Consider the following 19,765-nt stretch of genomic DNA (forward strand, 5'->3'; position numbering starts at 1 on the left):
CAGAAACATGTGAGTAGTGGAAATGAAAGAACTCACACGACAACCAACCGACCGACCGACACGTATAGAAAACACCATAGATCGAATCGAGCACTCGCCGAACAGCCAAGTTTGTTTATTATGAGAAAATCGCTACATACGATGCTACTACAAATATTCTAAATAGTATCCTTTAGCCATCGTCGACGCGTTGATATGGACACAAGCGAACGACGAGATATGCGAATTCTCTTGCTCTCTCCTCTATTTTCAGTAATATTCTCCGTTTTCTCGGTGTTGCTTCGGCCGTCGTCTTCACATGGCTTGACGGTTTGAAACAAGAGCACGCGGGATGTGTGCAGCACATAGCACACACCACTCTCCTTCTCACTACACACGGACGAACGGCCGCTGCGAGTGGTAGTTTCATCGCTAAGTTTTGCCTTCGATGGACATAAGAGATCCACCGCCACCGCTGCTGCTGCTGCTGCTGTTGATGTGTTATTGTTGCTTTTTATGTTTTTCCAAGTCCGAACACTACAAAAGCTTATCTTAAGAGAGTTTTCTAGCCGCATTCTGTACTATATCTGTTGCGATACTACACATATTCCATCCAACGCTACTTGGACATCACACTAACACCAACACACATATACGGATACGCACATAAGCCAAACATGTAAATGTCTTTGAAATTCGCGGTAAATCGACGACGTTGACCATTTACTCGATGTATGTAACAGAGCAGCATCGTCATAATCGGGGTGGTTTAGATGACAACCAATGTGCGTATGTTTAATATTCCTACGTCGAAACGAATATGCGTATGAGTCGCCGAATTCAATTTGCGCGAAATCTTCATGAAAAAAAGTGGACAAAAAATATCATCACACAATTTAAAAAAACGTTTTTTTAATCCTCTGAAACTTACTTTCCATAGAATTGAAGTTTTTATTTGAGAATAATTACAAAGTCGGCCATCAACTAAATTTCGTTAAGAAAAGACATCTTCATATCCAGAGATTGTTTTTTTGCTCCATTGAAAATAACTCCATTTATCGAAAAAAAATCTGGCATTTATATCACCCACAGCTGTTAAAATGAACATGTAATTTAACAATTTATGCTTTCAATACTTCGGGTTCGTCGTCAGTCGGAACAATCAATTTCAAGTATGGGCAATGAAAAGTTTTTCATTATCACTTGAAAATTTATTGAGATGAACATAGGCATTGAAAGTTGAAAATATTTACAAACATCAAATTCAAATAATTTAGTCGAAAAGATGATTTTTCATCATAAGAAATTGGAAAAAGTGCAAGTAATTTTTGCTCCATTTTTCGCAATTTTTTTCTTCTTGCAAATTGAGACAGAAAATCGGTGAATGCATCAGTTTTCGTTGGTTCTTTATGCAAATGTGAGAATGGCGTTGTATTGGATGGCTTGTGAATGCCTTGTTTTTCTCCTCTTGGTCAGTGTTGGCGATGTGAACAAGATCTTTGATTTGAAGAAAGTTTACCGAATTCGGCGAGAGTATGTGAGTGGGAGAGGCAGAGAACAAATCGCCGATGTGTGTATATAAATTTATATATGGAGTGCGCATCGAGGTGTCTTTCGCGAGATGACCAATCTTTTCGTTCATCGGACGGTCTCGAATGCTCATATGCACCCCAAAAAGTAGAAGTGGTCAACGTTGGAGCTTCGACTGAAATCGACGTGGAGAATTTACATATGCAAAATATCCATCTATTAGGTGTGTATTACGGTATGGTGGTACATAGCGAGAAATGGATTCATTTATCGAACACAAAGACCGTAAACTTGCGATTGGCACGAAAACGGCGAAACTCTCCTTAGCTGCTTTCGTCGTTGCTATAGCAAGAGAGAGAATGTTCCATATATATACATGCATATGTGTATACGTAACGTTTCATGCAGAGGAAGCGAACCAATGTACACACAACACACATTTGGTTCTTAAATAATATCATAGCGTGGCATCTCTGGTCAACACACAGCATCACATTTGAGTAGGGTACAAATATCGCTCACACACAGTATATATACGACACACACGATGGACTTTGAACCGTTCTCTCTGCTTCTGAAGTCATTAGTGTGTTCGACAGCGCCTAAAACAGCAAACCGTTTCATGTGACCGGCTTAAAATGCGTAAATTCTCAGTAGTCGATTGTAATTAGTACGGAGGAGCACAGAAAAAAAACAAAAACTATGAGTATATGACTTTTTGATCATGTATAAGTTTTTTTTTTCTTTGTAAAATACAAAAGAAACAAATCGTTTGTTTTATTGTGGCAATTTTTTGGTGTTGTCAATCTAGTCTCTGGCTGCACATGTATTGATGCGTGTTTGTCTTACCATTCCTATTGCTGCTACCCCACACTCGATTTCCATCTCTCACACACAAAAACGATGCGCTCATGTGTATGTTTATTGTTGGTAAAGCAGCGAGTTGATATGTTACATACGTGACGCCTGAATCTCCTATGTACCGGGCAAGTGAGCGAACGAGCGAGCGAGCGAGCGAAAGGGAGAGAACATCAGCAAAGATAATGCAAATACATATTTCGAGCCGCTATTTCTAATGTCCACTACTTATTCTACGTCTACTATATGTTGTTTGCAGGCACCACCATATCGATATATGTATGATTTACCTCAATATCCTTTTTCAGCACGAACCATTCTTTGGTCGTTGTTTTTTTCGTCATTGTCGTTGTTGTTCTCCAGCAGCGCTGCTATTTCTGCGATTCGGTGTTTGTTACGATCGAATGTAGCGTTTGTTTAGACGCTGATAACAGAGAGACAAAGGCGTACAGATTGCCCATCATCAATACACCCTCTCGCGATATTCTTCTCCACATGTTCCGTAATTCACGGAAACATGCGAGCAGTAACAATGTTCAATTTAATTTGGATTTCGACTGATTGCTCGCTGTACCGTGCGCTCGCTTGTCGGCTAACTAATGGTCGTCGCACGTAAATTCACTGCATGAATTGGCCGAATACCTTGTCGATGTTCGCGAAAATACTCGGAATTCAGAGGCGAAATAATGAGCAAGAAACGCTGGCAAAATTTCCGAAACCGTTCCATTTCGATCTATAACTAATGGTCATTTGTTTTGACGATTCAGACGAGATGTAGGTAGGAAATTGAAGTTGAACTGTTCGTCGAACTGTGAACTTCTAACAAACGCAATGCCATATCACTTATTCATTTGATGTGAGGCAAGTACGAGACACTTGCCGTGTAGCGAACGCGTAAATTTTGGCTTTGCAATTGTCCCCGGTGTGTGCGAGAGAATCCTTTAGCTCAATGCGCCATTGTCAAAGTTATACGTTGCTTTTGTCATCATCGGCGTTGTCGTCGTCGTCGTCCAGTGTGTGTACATTGTACAAGCAATATCGTATCGCGTATCCTTTGGGATTCAAAAGCGAATGCTCTCTTCTTCCTTTACATATTATTGAACGGTTTTGATGGCATATTGGGTGATATAATCATTTATCTCCTTTTGAATGTGTACGCACATCGCACATTCGCATTTATATACTGGGTGGTGGAGGCGCGGCAGCGACACCATACATACATATATATATATATATATATATATATATATATATATATATATACGATGATTGGTGTGATGGGCCGCGCGCGTTTTATGTGCGCGATTGTTTCTTGTTCGGCTGGCTAATCGAGCAATGGTGTGAGGCGCGTGTTCATCTACGACCCAACTGAATTTATTTCAAACGCACCAAACAAAGATTGTCTGTGTGCCAAGCGATTAAATATACTCAACAATTTTCGTGAACCGGAGAAAAAGAGATTTTTTTACATTCACTCGTTCGTCCGTTTGACCGAAACTTATATGGATGCTGTTATGGTGTGGATCTAGATTTTTACCTAATGTTTTTTAGTACGGCAAATCTCTACCGCACCCACACACCCCAACTCACACCATCTCAACTCAATCCCGGTCAGTTTGAATCGAAGAAAGCCTTCGGCTAGATAACAAATACCGCATCTACATAACAACCACGAAACATCATACCCATTCGCATCATACGTGATACATACATGAAGGCTATTTATTATAATGATGCCAAAATAGTAGCAACAAAGGCAAAGCGGTCACTTTTTTTAAGGTGAAAAATAGTTTCGGATGGAAAATTTCTTTCGTTTTTTTGCTCTCTCACTCTGTGTTGTTAAAGGCAACTGCTGCTGATGCTTCTCCGGTCAACGCTATAAAGCGCTACACACATCTCTCACTCTCCTCGGTCCGGTCGTTTGTGAGCGAGAGCGCAGCTACGAGACGCGTAGTTCTAGTTTCAAGTTTTTTGTTTGGTTTTAATGTAAGGGTCTGTGTTTGCTCAATTAATTTTGCTCAATTTTCGTGTTATCAACCACACACGAGGGAGGTTTTCACCATGTACGGAATATGGACTAATTAGAAGAGCCAGTGCGAGAGTACAAGAAAGAGAGATATTTAAATAAAAACGGACATTTGCATCGCATAAAATGCGTGTGTGTTTGTATATGATTTTCCATTCGGTCGTTTATGGATATAGCGTGGGTTTTTGTTGATTGTCTGAACGAAAATATGTCTCGCAAAAATTTTCATTCACTTCTTGCGGAACGCATTGGCTCGCTTGCTCGCCTCTTGGCTCTTCAGCTCCGGTCAAACACGATATATACGTATATGTGTGTACACTTTCGAAGAATGCTGTTTCGAATATACATACATGTATATATATCATTAATTGTCTCTCTCCGGTTTTAATTTTCTTTTATATTTTTGGGACGACGGTCAAAAGTAAATATCCGAACAAAACGACGAACGTGGTGAAGACCTTTTTTATGTGCGCGCTCTCTATCTAGTTGATGAGAGTGAGTGTATGTCGTGTGTGGTGTGGTGTGGTATGCTTTGGTCTTCTTCAGAGTTGACGGGTTGATGTTGCGAATAAGTTAACGGAAAATGAAAATGAAAACGGTTTACGGTCATTAAAGTAAAACAGGCATATAAAATAGGTTTTTCTCTCTATTCTCCTATCGCTCGCGCGTATATATTATATATGGTGTGTATTGGCGATGCTATATCTTAAGCGCGGGTCGGCTCTCTCTTTCTCTCCCTCTCTCTTCCGTTTACTCGCGTATGTTCACGGCTATTGTGATAAGCACACATATTAGCCGAAGAAACGTGAAAACGAGAAATGTGTGTATGCCGAGAGCACATTCATACGGACACAAAATCCATTGAAAATCATATGAATTGGTGAACGGCGACCGACCAACCAACCAACTGAATGGCATATGAATACAAGTTATGCGAGAGATGAAAATGATTATGGATCACATCGAAACGGCGGCCAAACGAAAAACCCGGCAAGAATGAGTGAGAAACACATAAACACACACTGGTCATAATGCACAACAACAACAACAGCAGCATCATCAGCAATAACAACGACGACGGTGGCAGCGGTGAAGCGACGACGACGACAACGACGACAACGATTTCTTTAGGGTATGGAAAAACGGGTAAAATCTCGCGAAATGAATGCGAGCAAAGAGTGTGAGTGAGTGAATGGATGAGTGAGTGGTGAGCGCGCCTCGACTCGCCTCGCGAATGAAAACCGAGTCAACGGTCCACACATAACACACAATAAATGAGTATGGGGGAGTTTTAGTTTTATAAATCGTCGTCGTGTACGCGGGTTTATTTGCTGCTGACGTTGCTTCTCTTCTCTTGCTCTGTGTTTTGCGGGTTTTTCTCGAGAACATATATACATATATAATTTGAATGGCGCTTGATATTATATGAAATCTGAAGGCAACACACATGTGTGTTTGATTATAGATACGATATGTGAATTGAGAAGGGTCTACTATTTTTGCTGCTACTGCTGCTGCTGATGCTGATGGTTTTTTTATATTTTTTTTCGCTTGTTCTCTCTCTTTCTCCTTTCTTCCTTTTTGTGTGCTTTCTCTACTTATTTTTGCTAGCAATTTTTTTTTTCCTTTCTTTTTCACCATTTTTTTACTCTGCTGCCGTTGTTTTGTATCGCTGCGCTTCGGCAAGAGATGTGAACGACGTATGTGTAGTAAGAGAAGGTTTTTCTCTTTGTTGCCAATACTTAAAAGCGAAATGCTTGGCTATGGATGTATACCAGTGGATATCAACGGTGGTCGCTAGATGATTTTTTTGCTTCTTTTTTTCGCTGCCCTGATGTTGTCGTTGTCGTTGTTGTGTTTTTTTTTCTGTTCTGCCGTGTGTGTATGGTGTTCTCGCTGCTCGTGATGTGATTGCGACGCGCGGACATTCATGCTCTGCCAAAGTACCATTCGATGAGTGCACAAGAGACTAGCTGTGTGTGAATAGCAATATGATGGCTTACTTCGTTTTTCTCTCGTCTCATTTTTCTTCTTCTTTTCTGGCCGCCTTTTTTCCCTTCTTCTTCTTCTTCTCTTGTTCTCCTCTCGATTGCTGCTACTGCTTCGTGTAATGTTTTGGCGTTCCGAGAAAAAAAAAATTGTGCAAAAGAATAAAAGCGCACAAAAACGGACATAAGCAAGCAAGAATGAAAATTGGATGGGCTAGCGAAGTTTTTGAATGTGCGCGCGGCCACCACCAAAAGCATCGACAACACACAAGGAAAAACGTAGAATATATTTAGAGGTAGCGTGTGTGGACATCAGCGGCATCAACGTGCGCGACACACAAAACACACTCTCTCTCTCTCACACACATGCGAGATGTATGTAGAACGGAATCGGGTGGGTGACCAAATGAGAGCTAGCGCGCGCGATGGAGTGTGAGGCACAAAGATATTGGAGTGTGAGCAGAGAAAATGCGAACGGAGTGAAAGGAGACTACAAATAAAAACCGAGGGTGATTTTCTAAGGCTAGCGCGAAACGAGATGAAAAACGAACCTTATTTTTAAAGCGAATTCGGGCAAAAAAACACACACACACACGAGAAGAAAATAACATGAGAAAATAAATAAAACGAGGGTATTCCGTGCGCACATCACATTTGCGGCTCGGTTGAGTCGCTTTTTTCTGTTCTTGTTGTCGTCGTTGTTGTTGTTGCCGATGCTACTGCTGCCTTCTGATGCTGTTCAATGTGGAATTGTGAAACTCGGCGATCTTCCCGTTTCATTTTCATGTTTTTTTTCTCGTTCCCATTCTGCTGGCGCGGTATTTTCATTGTTGTTGCAATTGGTAGCACAATGGACTACACATGTGAGGATAGGAGCGAACGAACCGTGGTTTTTGGCTGACAACATAAGAAATTGAATCAGAGTGTGGGTGGAAAATGGACTTTCGTTAAGGCGACACATACATTTTCTGGTACAAACACACACACACACACTCATTCAAATACATGGACACACGGCGGCCCCAAACGTGAACTGTATGTAAGAGAGATCGTGATATGTATTAAATTTGTGCGTTTTTTGTTGCCCATATGCGCGCCCGTTCGATATGAATTATATGGCGAGCTGCGATGGCGATTTTCTTCTTAGTACATAAGAATGGCCAGTGCCATAGCATATAAAGGAAATCAAATTGAATGCATGATTTATATATAATATAACAACATGCATGATACTCCCGCTCTCGCCGTGCTCTATGTAAGAAGCGGAAAAAGGCATTTTCGTGTTTAAAATATTGAAATGATATCGCGCAATGCGTGAACCATATAGTGGACACTAGAAATAGTGGATGCAATCGCACATACACACACATCCACATCCACACAGAGAGATAGATTCATACATGCCCAAGCTCTCGAGTCCGTAAGGCAAAAAGCAAACAAATGTTATACATATATATCGTTTGAAGTCTTAGAAGCCGATTTGAAATTCAAATAAACTCTGTTTTCTTTTTTGATTGCAAAATGCGATTCTGACACTTTTATTGAAACAGCAAGCAAATCGATCATCGAAGCCGGAGAAGAAGAAGAAGAAGCATCGACAAAAATCAACTCGGTCAGAAGCATTTTCATTACAAACCCTTCGATCGACTAAATGATACATAATTCATTTTAAAATTTTGTCACAGCACATACAAAACTGCTCGTTTCGAGCGAAAGGCCAAACCGGAACAAATGTGCCATACATTGTATGAGGTTTTCTTGTTCAATGTTTGCGCGTGCAAAATCGCTCCATGCCGTAATAACATTAATACTTAAGTGCATGCGTTTGTGCTTCAAATTAAAGTGATTGAAACACGTACGATGTGTGGAGCGAAAAAGAGTGAGCGTGAGCTGGAGTGAGATAGACACACACTGAGAGAGCAACGCGAAAGGCGCGCGCGGATGCCAAATGTATTGTGTATGTGTGTGCGTTGTTGTTGTTATTGTTGTTCGTAGCTCGACAATGATTCGGTCAAAATGAATGCAAGAGGACACGAAGCATGCCATTCATAATGCTGCTGGGAGTATTTATTCAAAATTCGGCGAATAAAACCCGCTTGTTTTCGGCCTATTGTTCATTGCCATGTGATGGTTGCGCGTGCTATAAACGATTTGCGCGTATTCATTTATATTAGAAATCGTATGCAATCACGTTCCTGTTCGCCACCGCCACCACCGTCGTCGTCATCAACATCGTCGTCGTCGTCGTTGTTGAAATGAGATGTGAGTTGTTCTTCATACGTCCAAAAATAAATACCAAAATCGCCATAGGGGTTTCATATTCTCTGCTCGATGGTTCGCGATTTAACGAAAAATCGCTTACTTACTTATCAAAAGAGAGAGAGAGAGAGAAGAGAGTGAAAGAGAGAGTGGGCTCAACAGAGGCACTGCATGTAGTTCGTGCGGCTTCACTTGAATAAATTTTCGGTGTTTGTGTGTACTGTGTATGCCGAAATGTGGACGAGATTAAGGTTTTCAGCTTTCAAAATTGTTGAGATCCATTATGATGTGCGAGTGTGCATTGCATGTTTTGCGCGAAGTGATGGGATAAAACACATTTGACACGCAGTCAAAAACTAGAGTCGCGCGGTATTGCGATAACGACGATGATCTTCGTTTGGGCTAAAATCCAAAAACCATCTCTTCAACGCTGTGTATAATCAAAATCTCGGGTGATGTTGTGCTGTGCTGTGCTGTTCTGCTGCTGTTCATGTGTCTCCGCTGATGCCACGTTGTCGTTATGCTTATACTCTGTCGTTTCGCTTGTAATTATTTCTCGGTTTGAACTCGTTGAAATAATAATGCACTCTTCACATTATGTCGTCTTTGATAATAATGATTGGCCTGCTGCGCTATCGTGATGATTGTCGGCGATTTAGTTCAAATCACAGATGCGGTGAATGTTGCCCAGAGATAAAACGCTCTCGGGCTCCCGGGCTCTCGGAACGAATTATTTCCAACAAATGCTCTTGACCACTTTTAGGCACGAAATCGATTTTCAAATTGCAACAATGTTTCGTTTTTTCTTGCTGTCGTGTTCACCAAATAAAATCCTATACACAAGAGTGAATTTAAGTAGTTAATTTGTGTGTGTACAAAGTGTTTTTCTATTACAAGAGAAAACAATACATTTGAATTTGGCAGCAGCACCTCAAGGTGAAATGGTCCCTTTTAAAATGCAAATCAAAATTTTATTGTTCATTCCGCTAATCAAATTCGACTCGCTTCAAAGATAAAAACGATTCTCGGCATACGTGCAATAAAAGACATTTTGTCCCTTCTTAATAATTTCCACAGATTAATGCAAACATATATATATGTATATATATTCTATTGTTTGTGGGTCCGTGTTACGGTCGCTCACTGAAACTCGTTGCCGTTTTCAATAGCCACCACGCACATCCATATCGTACTCAACGTTGAAACGGGCAAGAGAGTGTGTGATGGGTGTTTTTCATGTATGTGAGCATGTATATGTGTGAGAGTTTGTGTCCGTGCGTACATAATTTATAACGAAAATCAGAGCAGCGACGTGCAACTGAAGAGAATTGCGTTTCGCTAATATGTCAAGCAACGACAGCACAAAAGTTTTCGTGGAATGGTTTGAGCGAGCTACCCTTCGATTTTAACCGACTCGAAATTCTTATCTGTTTTGGCAATTCTCGCACACGGTTTTCGACTGTCTTTTCACATACGACACACCGTGTATTTTTATTTGTCTCCCGTTTCGCATGTTTTTTTTTTCACTCTTCGCTCTTTTCACTTGGCTTTTTCGGGGTCCACAGTACACACACACACAAATTTATTGGTGAAATGTAATGTACTGCTTTTGACGTGGACGAGCGCTCGCGCTCGAGTGAAAGAGAGATTGAGCGCGCTTACACCAAAAATCTAAAAACCGTTTATTCAATCGAATATCTCGCGCCGGCCGTTGCCTGTATACACACTTCGTCAATTCGGTTCGAAATCAAATAATACCGACGAAAATGAGCACATAGGCTCGCATTTTCGAGGGATAAAAACACGTCACACAAATGTTGATCGAATCGCTCGTTCGTTCGTTCGCTCGCTTCGAGGGATGTCAATAAAATTTTCTATTTGATTTACGAACATTGAAGCGACACATACACATATTATATGTATATATATATATATCAATGCGTGTAATTTACGTATCCACCAAGAGGTTCGAATCGCTCGTTTATTTTTTCACTTCATCTTCTACGATTTTTTTTTCCTATTGTGAAAATCTTCACTTTTCGATTGATATGTGAATATATGTTTGTGTATGTAAGTGTACACACGGATGTGTGTAGATTGCGAACAAAAGCGATTCCATTTGTTTTTCGGCGCTCACGGTTTTTATAATCGTCAATAGGAATAGAATGAGAGCGTTGATTTTCGGACGGCGAACATTTTCCAGTTTCAAAAAGAGAAAGAACACGGCACAATATCACGCTTGATTTCCTTGCTCATATATGTAGTAGAAATTGACGGGCGAGTGCCGAATTAGCCGAGATTCAATACGAAGTCATCACAACATAACAAATTTTCCAAGTTTGCCCGCATTCACCACGACAACGGCAGCGAAGAAGATTGAAGAAATAAATGAAACGCCAGATTGATCACAAACAATAATGAATTTGGAACATTTCTCTCTCTCTCTCTCCCTTTCTCCGTATTCGTTCCATTCTTCTGCTGTTGTGAAGTTAAAGTCAAAGACCAAGTCAATGGATAATGGATATGCTTGCAATTGTACGTATCTGTAACAAAAAGGATCTAACATCTATTTTACTTTTACGCTACCAATTCAGGTAAATGCTAAAATGATTCTCATTCTCTCTTTTCTCGAAAAAAAATCAGAAGTAATGCTTTTTGTGCCTCCTTTTCTGGTTGAAACACAGTCAATTTCAGGAATACCGCACTACATAAATAACGTTAAATTTGAAGGTAGAACACCACTGTTTGTGCTGCAGTACATGCGAAAATTAGGCAGTCAATCAGAACCAATATAGATGGGATAGGCAGTAAAACATTCGTTTATGTCGATGCAAATGAAACTATTTTTTTTTTCTAGTATTGAACAGTTCGATGAAAATTTCATCAATGCATCCAATTAGTAGCAAATCAATTTCGAAACTGGATGATGTACGAAAAATTGATAAAATTCAATACTGCGTTTGTAAATTTGTTTATTAACTCTTTTGTAAATGCATTAAGATTTAGAGTTCTTTGAATTAAATGTGACCATAAAATATATCTCACTGAAAGGATAGATCAAAGCGGTAAATGTGAAATCACTTATTCGGTTTTTCTTTGTGTTAAACCAAACGAAAAATCTTATGCACACTCAATTTAAGTAATGCCTCTCAGTTGTGTGTTCAGCTATGTCAAAACAAAAGACTTGAAATCGAAGAGTATTATCGTTATTATCCTTTGTTGAAAAAGTCTTTCTTGACTGATATTTTCTCGTTTGAATCTCTTGTACCGTCATACTTGATAGTCATGTGTCTTCGATTATTTAGAAATTCATCTTCTGAATTTGATCGAAATAGATTATTCTACAATTAAAATAATTAAAGTGTATATCCATCTGTGTTCATATGTTGTATGCTTGAGCAAAATATTCAATATTCACTTTTGTATTTAATTTTTTGGTAGTAATTGGAAGATTTTGTTTCAAATGTGGCTTTCCTGCTTTGAGGATGTTGTTGTGGAGGTATTTGATTACTTATTGTTTCCATCTGAAGTCTAATGACAATTCATCGATGGAAGCACAAGTACTGAGTCTAAGACTGACTGATGATGTTAATCCTGAGATTTTGCGTTTGAGTTCAATGCGATCGTATGGGGTTTAAGAAAGGGGCAATTAAGCGGAGCATAAGCGCATAAGACAAGATTTCATTTTCCACAAGCAATGATTCAGTTCAAAGAGTTTCAAATATATGCATGAATTTCACGCTATAAATAAAGCAGTCGCATTTGGCATATACACACACAGCTCACAATGGCCAATTGAAATGTATTCTAATCGGATGTCCACTATGACACAACGAGATATGTCGATGTGCAGTGGTCGTTCAAGCAGAGCTGTTACGATGGAGATCGGCCAAAAATGCATCGATAACCCTTCGTAACCTATGTAATCGAATTGAACATAAATTTATGATGAATTGCAGTATGGCGATTCTGCAGCACTTTCTAGGATAGCGTTGAAGTTATTACATGCTATGGGTGAAAAAAGTCTAATTAAATTTATACAAAATCTGCATCGTACTAGTCACTCACTCAGAAGTACTTTTATAACATGCTCGACTTGTATTGGTAATTTGACAGATCACCACCATTACTATTGGTGACCATAGTGATTCTATATGTATTGTATCGGCTCTGCTGTGCGATATTACAACCAATACTACTTAGTTAACTAGGTCACAAAGTGGTATTGGTTGTAATATCGCACAGCAGAGCCGATACAATACATATAGTATCACTATGGTCACCAATAGTAATGGTGGTGATCTGTCAAATTACCAATACAAGTCGAGCATGTTGTAAAAGTACTTCTGTGTGAGCACCCATGGTCAACTTTTCTCTCTTTCAAATTCGTGATCATGCATTTTAGCTGAGTTTAATTTTGATTTTTACCAAATGAGTTCTTCGATATTATACTGGAACCAAGTTAGCTGAGCTGTGAATGTAATTTTTATGTGTGCATAGTAGAGAGAGTGAATAAAAGGCGACTGGCTTGGTTGATTGTAGACGAGAGAATGAATTAATGCTTTATTCAATATTCGCACATTAGTTCAGTAGGCATGCGTCCATGCCGCAAGCGCGCGTTACTTACGTCGCTGTGCTATATCTCCCTTTTTTGAGAAAGAATTTGTTGTACTTTATACTTTTGCTTACAATTGTTTTACATGGTTCTTATGTGTATCACAATATTTTTCTTAAAAATAGATGGCTAGCTACTCCACCCCCTTTTTAATAGAAAAATGTTTAAAGTGAAAGAAATTCTTGAGTAACAATCATATTTTTTGTTGTGCATTGTGTAATCGAAATTTGACTTCTTTAACAAAATTGTGAAAGTTGTAGATTGGATCGATTTCTGTGTCACGTAAATATGTAGGTAATGTTGCTTTTTTACTGGAAACCATTTCAAATGGGGTGTACTTATGATCGAAACTTGAATGAGTACTTATGTTATAACAGAATGAAAAATATCGTAAATAGTCTTCCCAATCAGTTAAATTATTTACGTATGCGCGAATGTATTCATTGAAAAATTGGTGATTTCTCTCGATACTACCAACAGTTTCGTGTCGGTATGGTGTTGAAAAAACTTGATTTATATTTAATAAATCACAAAGTTCGGCTAAAATTTCGTTTTTATTCTCGGTTCCACGATCCGAACGGAGTTCTTTGAACATTCCAAACACCAAAATACAGTTATCCATTACACTGTAGTAACGAAAAAATGTACGGTTCAACACATGAAAGTCAGATTTTAGTTGCTGGCGAGCCCAGATAAACCTCATATTTCGTTTTGATAAGTTGGTGGATTCAGTGGAAAAAAAATGTTTTTCAAATTTTTTATCACTGATGTTAGAAAAATGGTCGAAAATGGCCACTTACGATGTTTTTGTCTTCGACAACTACCTTTTTTCGTCAAAAAAATATGGGTCTCGGAACACTTGAATACCGGTTTTCCTACAAATTTGCTCTAAAATCGACATTTCTTCATAAAACTATCGATCGGTTGAAAGATTGACAAAAAATCACATTTATGGCATAGAAAACCCACGTACAGTAACCTGCAATGGGTCTATATCCACACTATTTTTGACGTAGAATTAATTTCGAGTATCATTTTATACATTTTTTATGGTTTTAGTTTCGAAATATACGATTGTTTCAAAACAAATGAGCGAATGACGCTTATGAGCTTCGGTTCCATGGCTAAATCACACTATAGAGCCAACGATTTCTACCTTTGACACCTTTGGACTTCTAGTATGATCCCCCATGAACATTTTGATTACCGACATGACCAAGTCGAGTGATGTTTTCGCATATTTCTAGCCTTATAATCGACTGATTCGACTTCAACTCTCAAAAAATCGACTTTTCTTCGAAAAATCCTCAAATATACACTTTTCATGGTAAGTGTCTTGGCGGAAAATTTTTTTTTCTCGAAAATAATGGGAGTCTTCTCAGTCAAAAACTTTGAAAAATGATTTTTTGAGGTACCTCTCGAACAAAAAATGATAATTTGCCATGAAAAACGTAACTTTCGTTCGGGAGGTACCCTCCCGGCCAGTTTTTCAGCCTCTTTTGTGAATTCGCTTGTTTTGGCGTTGTCTAATTTGAGTCCCATCATTTTACCTTCAACAACTTTCGAACTGTCGGACTTGATATTCGCACGCAATGCAGCAATAATTACATCAACATTAGCTGGATCAGCTGGAATGCTTTCCAAAGCTTTCCCGCTGAGTTTTGTCAAAACAAATGTTTTCAAAAGTGCAAGATGAGTTGCGCCAAGTGATTTCAAAAGATTGATCGAATTAATGAAAGCGTTCAATTCAAGTTGATCACCAGAATAAGTGTTATGCAATTGCTTTCCACACAAAGAAATAAAATTCGTTGCTTCCATTTTTATTTTATTTGTATCACTTTGAGGCGGTGGAGTGGTATTGGCCAATTTATTGAAATCGTCACTCGAGCCGGAAGCGAGTGTGTTTGGATCGGTAAGAGTTGGTTCTACTTCTTCGCTAGCGATACTTTCCGAAGAAAAAAAACTTCGATAATTCGGCAAGATTACTTGAATCAGCCAAAATTTCAGAATCGGTTTTCTGTTCAGTTTTTTCTTCTTCCACTTTCTCTTCTGGCTTATTCAAATTAAAATCAGAATCACTTAAATTTCCCCTTCTTCCGTAGTTTTACTCGAATCGATTTCTATTTCATATATATATTTATGTTATCTAACAATTGCAAAGGTAACGCGTTTTTAATACGCAAGGCATCGTAACATCTTTTTGATTTATCACGTTGGGCATTGACTTCTACTAATATATCATTTTTACTGACAGAATCAAATGAATCGAAATATGTAGCGAGGTAATCGATGTACTCGTTATATGCATTTATTATCAATCTTTTATGTTGTTCGAGCGTCACCGGATTTTTGCTTATGCCCTGTTTCAAAACTAATTTAGTTTGCTTGAGGAAATTATTCTTCAAATTCGTATGCGTAGACGCTATGTAATTCGACATGTTACGTTACATCTCGCTTTGTTTATATGCTCCCGTTTGCAAATGTCTATATAGAAATCTACTATATAGAATATAAAAAAAATTAACCTTTTCAACTAATTAACTAAATTATTTTTAATTCAATCTTTTTACCCAATTTGCAATATTGCTTGACAGTATATTTTACATGCAATCACGATGAAATTGAAAAAATGCAGAAAATTCAGAACAGAGCAATGAGAGTAATTTTAAACTGTGAACACCGTACACCAAGATCAAGCTAAGCATCGATCAAATGATAAAATTTAATGTTTTAACATATATATATACAAAATGATAAATGGACTTCTTCCGAAATATTTAAGCGATAATTTGACTTTTACAAGTGACGTACACCCAAGAAACATAAGACAAAGAACAAATAATGGATTAAGGCTGCCCAACTATAAATATGAAAAGACTAAAAAAAACTTATTCTACTATGGAATCAAAATGTATAATGAACTACCAAACAGTTTAAGACAAAAACAGTCACTAAACACATTTAAACTAGAATGTAAAAAGCACATCATGGAAAATTTCAATTTATAAATGTAAACAAAAGAGCTAACGCTAATAAATATGTACAATACAAATGTAAAAAAATATATCATATAGTCAACAAAATTCTATTTGATTGGTGACAAGCAATGTGTATCGTTTGCAAATGTAAAACTATGTGGCCAAATAAGAGCACAAAAAAAATCTTTCGGTCAACAAAATCTCATTTGATGGTTTTTTTTTATTCAGTTTCGTTTCGATTCGATTCTTATTTCTATTTGGAGTATGCAAAAAAAATTATTCTGTAATCATTTACTGTTTCAGTTCAACGCTTAATTCTAAAGAAATGTGTCTCTGTTTAGTCTAATTTATTATGTCTATCAAATGAAAAAATAATACGGACAATGCAAAATGAATAGTCGGTAAATTAATCAGAGAAGTGAATTCATATTTATGCAATAACCGCGGAGTATATAGGGTTCAAAGGAAAAAAAATAAGCTAAAAGTATCGACGATTCACTGTACATTGTTTGTTGATATTAGACCCATTAATCATACTGTTTATGTCTCGGTCGATTCCCAAATAAACGGCGCGATCAGCGTTGTTATCGTTTCTTCGAATGGTCGAACGTTGAATCATAGCTGGGTGTTGGCTCGCTCTATGGTCTCGGTCACTCGTCTCACTCACATGTTGCTCACGTCTCGCTCACATTTCGCTCGTACTTCCAATTTCAGCTCCAAATTATTTTTTCTCGATGCAAATGCTATTCAATGCCGTGAATAATTGATGCAAATGCGTGATACGTATAATATGTAATGACGATCGTGCGCAAATATGCCAGTCAAATTACGTTCAAATTCACTCTCAAAATGCCAAATTATACTGTCACCATGTAGTGCAATGCATTTCAAAATTGTAACTCGTCGAAAAATCTGATGCTCAATTCAATTATGAAGAGCTGTTGATCGATTTTTAGTGCATCAAACTGGATTTATATAGCTCAAATCGTGTATTTGTTTTATATTTTGTCAATTGTTTTTTTTTTCGATGATGCGTATTAATGTCTTTGTCTTTAGTCGATGAAATGATACATTTTAATGCCAAAACACAATTTAATGTTGAAGCATAAGTGAAATTATTCGATAAGATTGTTCGATTTAATGTCTATTTCAATTGTTATTTTGTTAAAGTTTTTTCTATTTTGTCAACGATTTTATTATTATTATAATTACTACTTTTTATTAGCTTTACACTAATTTTTCGCTCTTCAAAATATGAGGTTGGTTAGAAGTGAAATCTAAAAACGAGAATCCTTGACGACGATCCAATTATCGTTGAGCGAAGAAAAAATGACACACATACACACAAAACTAACATTCCAAAAGCAATGAATACTGCTATCCAGTTATACTACGCTCGATTTTGCTGACGGTATGCAATTTGCTGCAGAGAATTAATGAGCATGTAATGATGAATATAGTTTATTCTACATGTTGCCTTTAAGTTAGCTTTGGTCATGTTCGGATGGCAAACAAGAGTTGATGTTTGATCACAATTCGTGCTTGAATGATGGAGAAGCACCACCACCAATGGCCAAATATCTTGCCTAGGAAGAGATGGGGCGTAGAAAGAAAAGATGTTTGTAAACAAAATTTGATTTTCTAATGATGTGAAGAACACCAAAAAATAACAATCGTAACAAGAACAATAATCCGAGCAACGGTCAAAAGCAGCAAAACCAAATATTTGCATTGGATTATGTTTGTGTTCTCAAAAATGCGGCCGTTGCTATGTGTATCCATGTCCAGTTCATGTGATGTGTGTCCAGTGCACACATACACACACACACACGAGAGAATGAGAGAGAGAAGGAGGAAGAAAGAGTGAAGGGGCTCCGTATAAGCTCATTCAAAGTGTATGCAAATTTTTGCAATTGCTTATTTGTACGAAACGCATATTCGCTCTTTTGCTCGATGGCAGCGCGTTAATGCAGCTGAAATATTCCGTTTCTATATGGCATACACATTTGTCAGCCACATATAATATGCAAGGATCTATTTCCTCCGCTTTCTCTCTGTCGCCGTTCTTTGTCCCGCTCGGCGGAAAATTTTCAATTTAAATATGTATAACGCGTCGAAGAAACTCTCCAGCATCAGCATCAGCAACAGCAGCAGCATCGATCGTCTTACGGTTGGTGAAAATACATTTAAAAGACCTTTTGCAAAATCCCAAAACACTCTCGAGTCAATTTGGCCGCTTGGCTACCGTATTATTCTCTGTCCATTTCGAATTGGAGTGTTTGTGTGTGCTCAGAAAAGCAGAACGCATTCTATCGCATATATGTTCGGGCAGGCGTTCTTCTTATTCTTCTTTTTCGTCATCATCATCTCGTTCGTCCTCTGCTCCTTGTACATAGTCGTCGTCGCCGTCGTCGTCTTCTTCATCGTTTGTTGTTCGTAGGTTATTTTTCGTTTTCTTTTTCGTATTTTGTCCAAGTCGGCGAAAATGCTATTCCATAGCCACCGTGCATACGTTATTATTTGGACATGGAACCAAACATTGCAACAAAACGTACATATACGCAAATTTTCGACGGTTGCGAGGTCGGTGATGTGTGTCCGAGAAATATGTGTGTGAGAGAAGACTTCGGTATGTGTATCCAAAATCCTATAACAACCGCAGCATAGCGTATACCTTTGAAACGATATGTAGTTTAAGCTCGAAACAACAAACCTACACACCACCATCCAACCCATTCCAGTTGGCGAAGCGAACGAGCAAGCAAGCGAGCGAACAAACCAACCAACGGACCGACCGAAGCGATCCAATGCTACACCAAGTTCAACGTCTGATTTAGCTGAAGCTTCACTTTCCTATGCTTATGGGCTCTCACTGACCAGCGACCAGCGACCAGCGACCATTTTCCAAACGACTGCAACGTAACATTCTATCATCTCAACGGAGAAAGAGCGCCTTCTCACATGCCACATCAATCGAAGCAGAAATTTCTCATTCTTCATATGTACGAAAATTTCACTACTTGATGCTTTGGATACTGCCCACGGCCCACTCAAACAACGGTCAATTTTCCCTCTCTCTCTTTTGCTCTCTGTACGATGATGTGAAATTGCACAATTTCTCTTCTCTCGCATGTATCTATCCATCAAGGTGGTACATGGAATTTGTGTACATCCAGAGAAAATGTTTTCTAAAATTTGGAAACGAATGTGGTTGAACTATTAAGAATTAGAATTGCAATCACATTTTCTACGAACTCACCGGCCCAAAAATGGTTGATATGGTTTTTCGTTCTATCACACGTTTTTGGACTAAATATTGCTGTTGATATTTGTTGTGTGTAATAACGTCGTGTGTCTTGTATATGGAACGAACAGCAAGAATTGAATATTGCCAAAGCGATGCTTGTGCTTGGATAGTGGCATCACAACATAGAACCGAGTGTGTTCGGTATAAAACGTATCGTATATCGCAGAAAACACACTCAATGCGGCTCTCTCTCGCTCTCTCTCTCTCTCTCTCTCTCTCTCTCTC

General features: G+C 38.4%; 1 protein-coding gene across 1 annotated transcript in view; it reads left to right on the forward strand.

Moving 5' to 3' along the window:
* The window catches only part of LOC129567832 (coiled-coil domain-containing protein lobo), a 100,379-nt gene that overhangs the window by 19,952 nt on the left and 60,662 nt on the right, over window positions 1-19,765 (forward strand). The window lies entirely within an intron of this gene.

This window comes from Sitodiplosis mosellana, unplaced genomic scaffold (genome assembly GCF_009176505.1).
Source record: "Sitodiplosis mosellana isolate CC-2019 unplaced genomic scaffold, AAFC_SMos_1.0 Smas_scaffold_12, whole genome shotgun sequence".
NCBI classification, from domain to species: domain Eukaryota; kingdom Metazoa; phylum Arthropoda; class Insecta; order Diptera; family Cecidomyiidae; genus Sitodiplosis; species Sitodiplosis mosellana.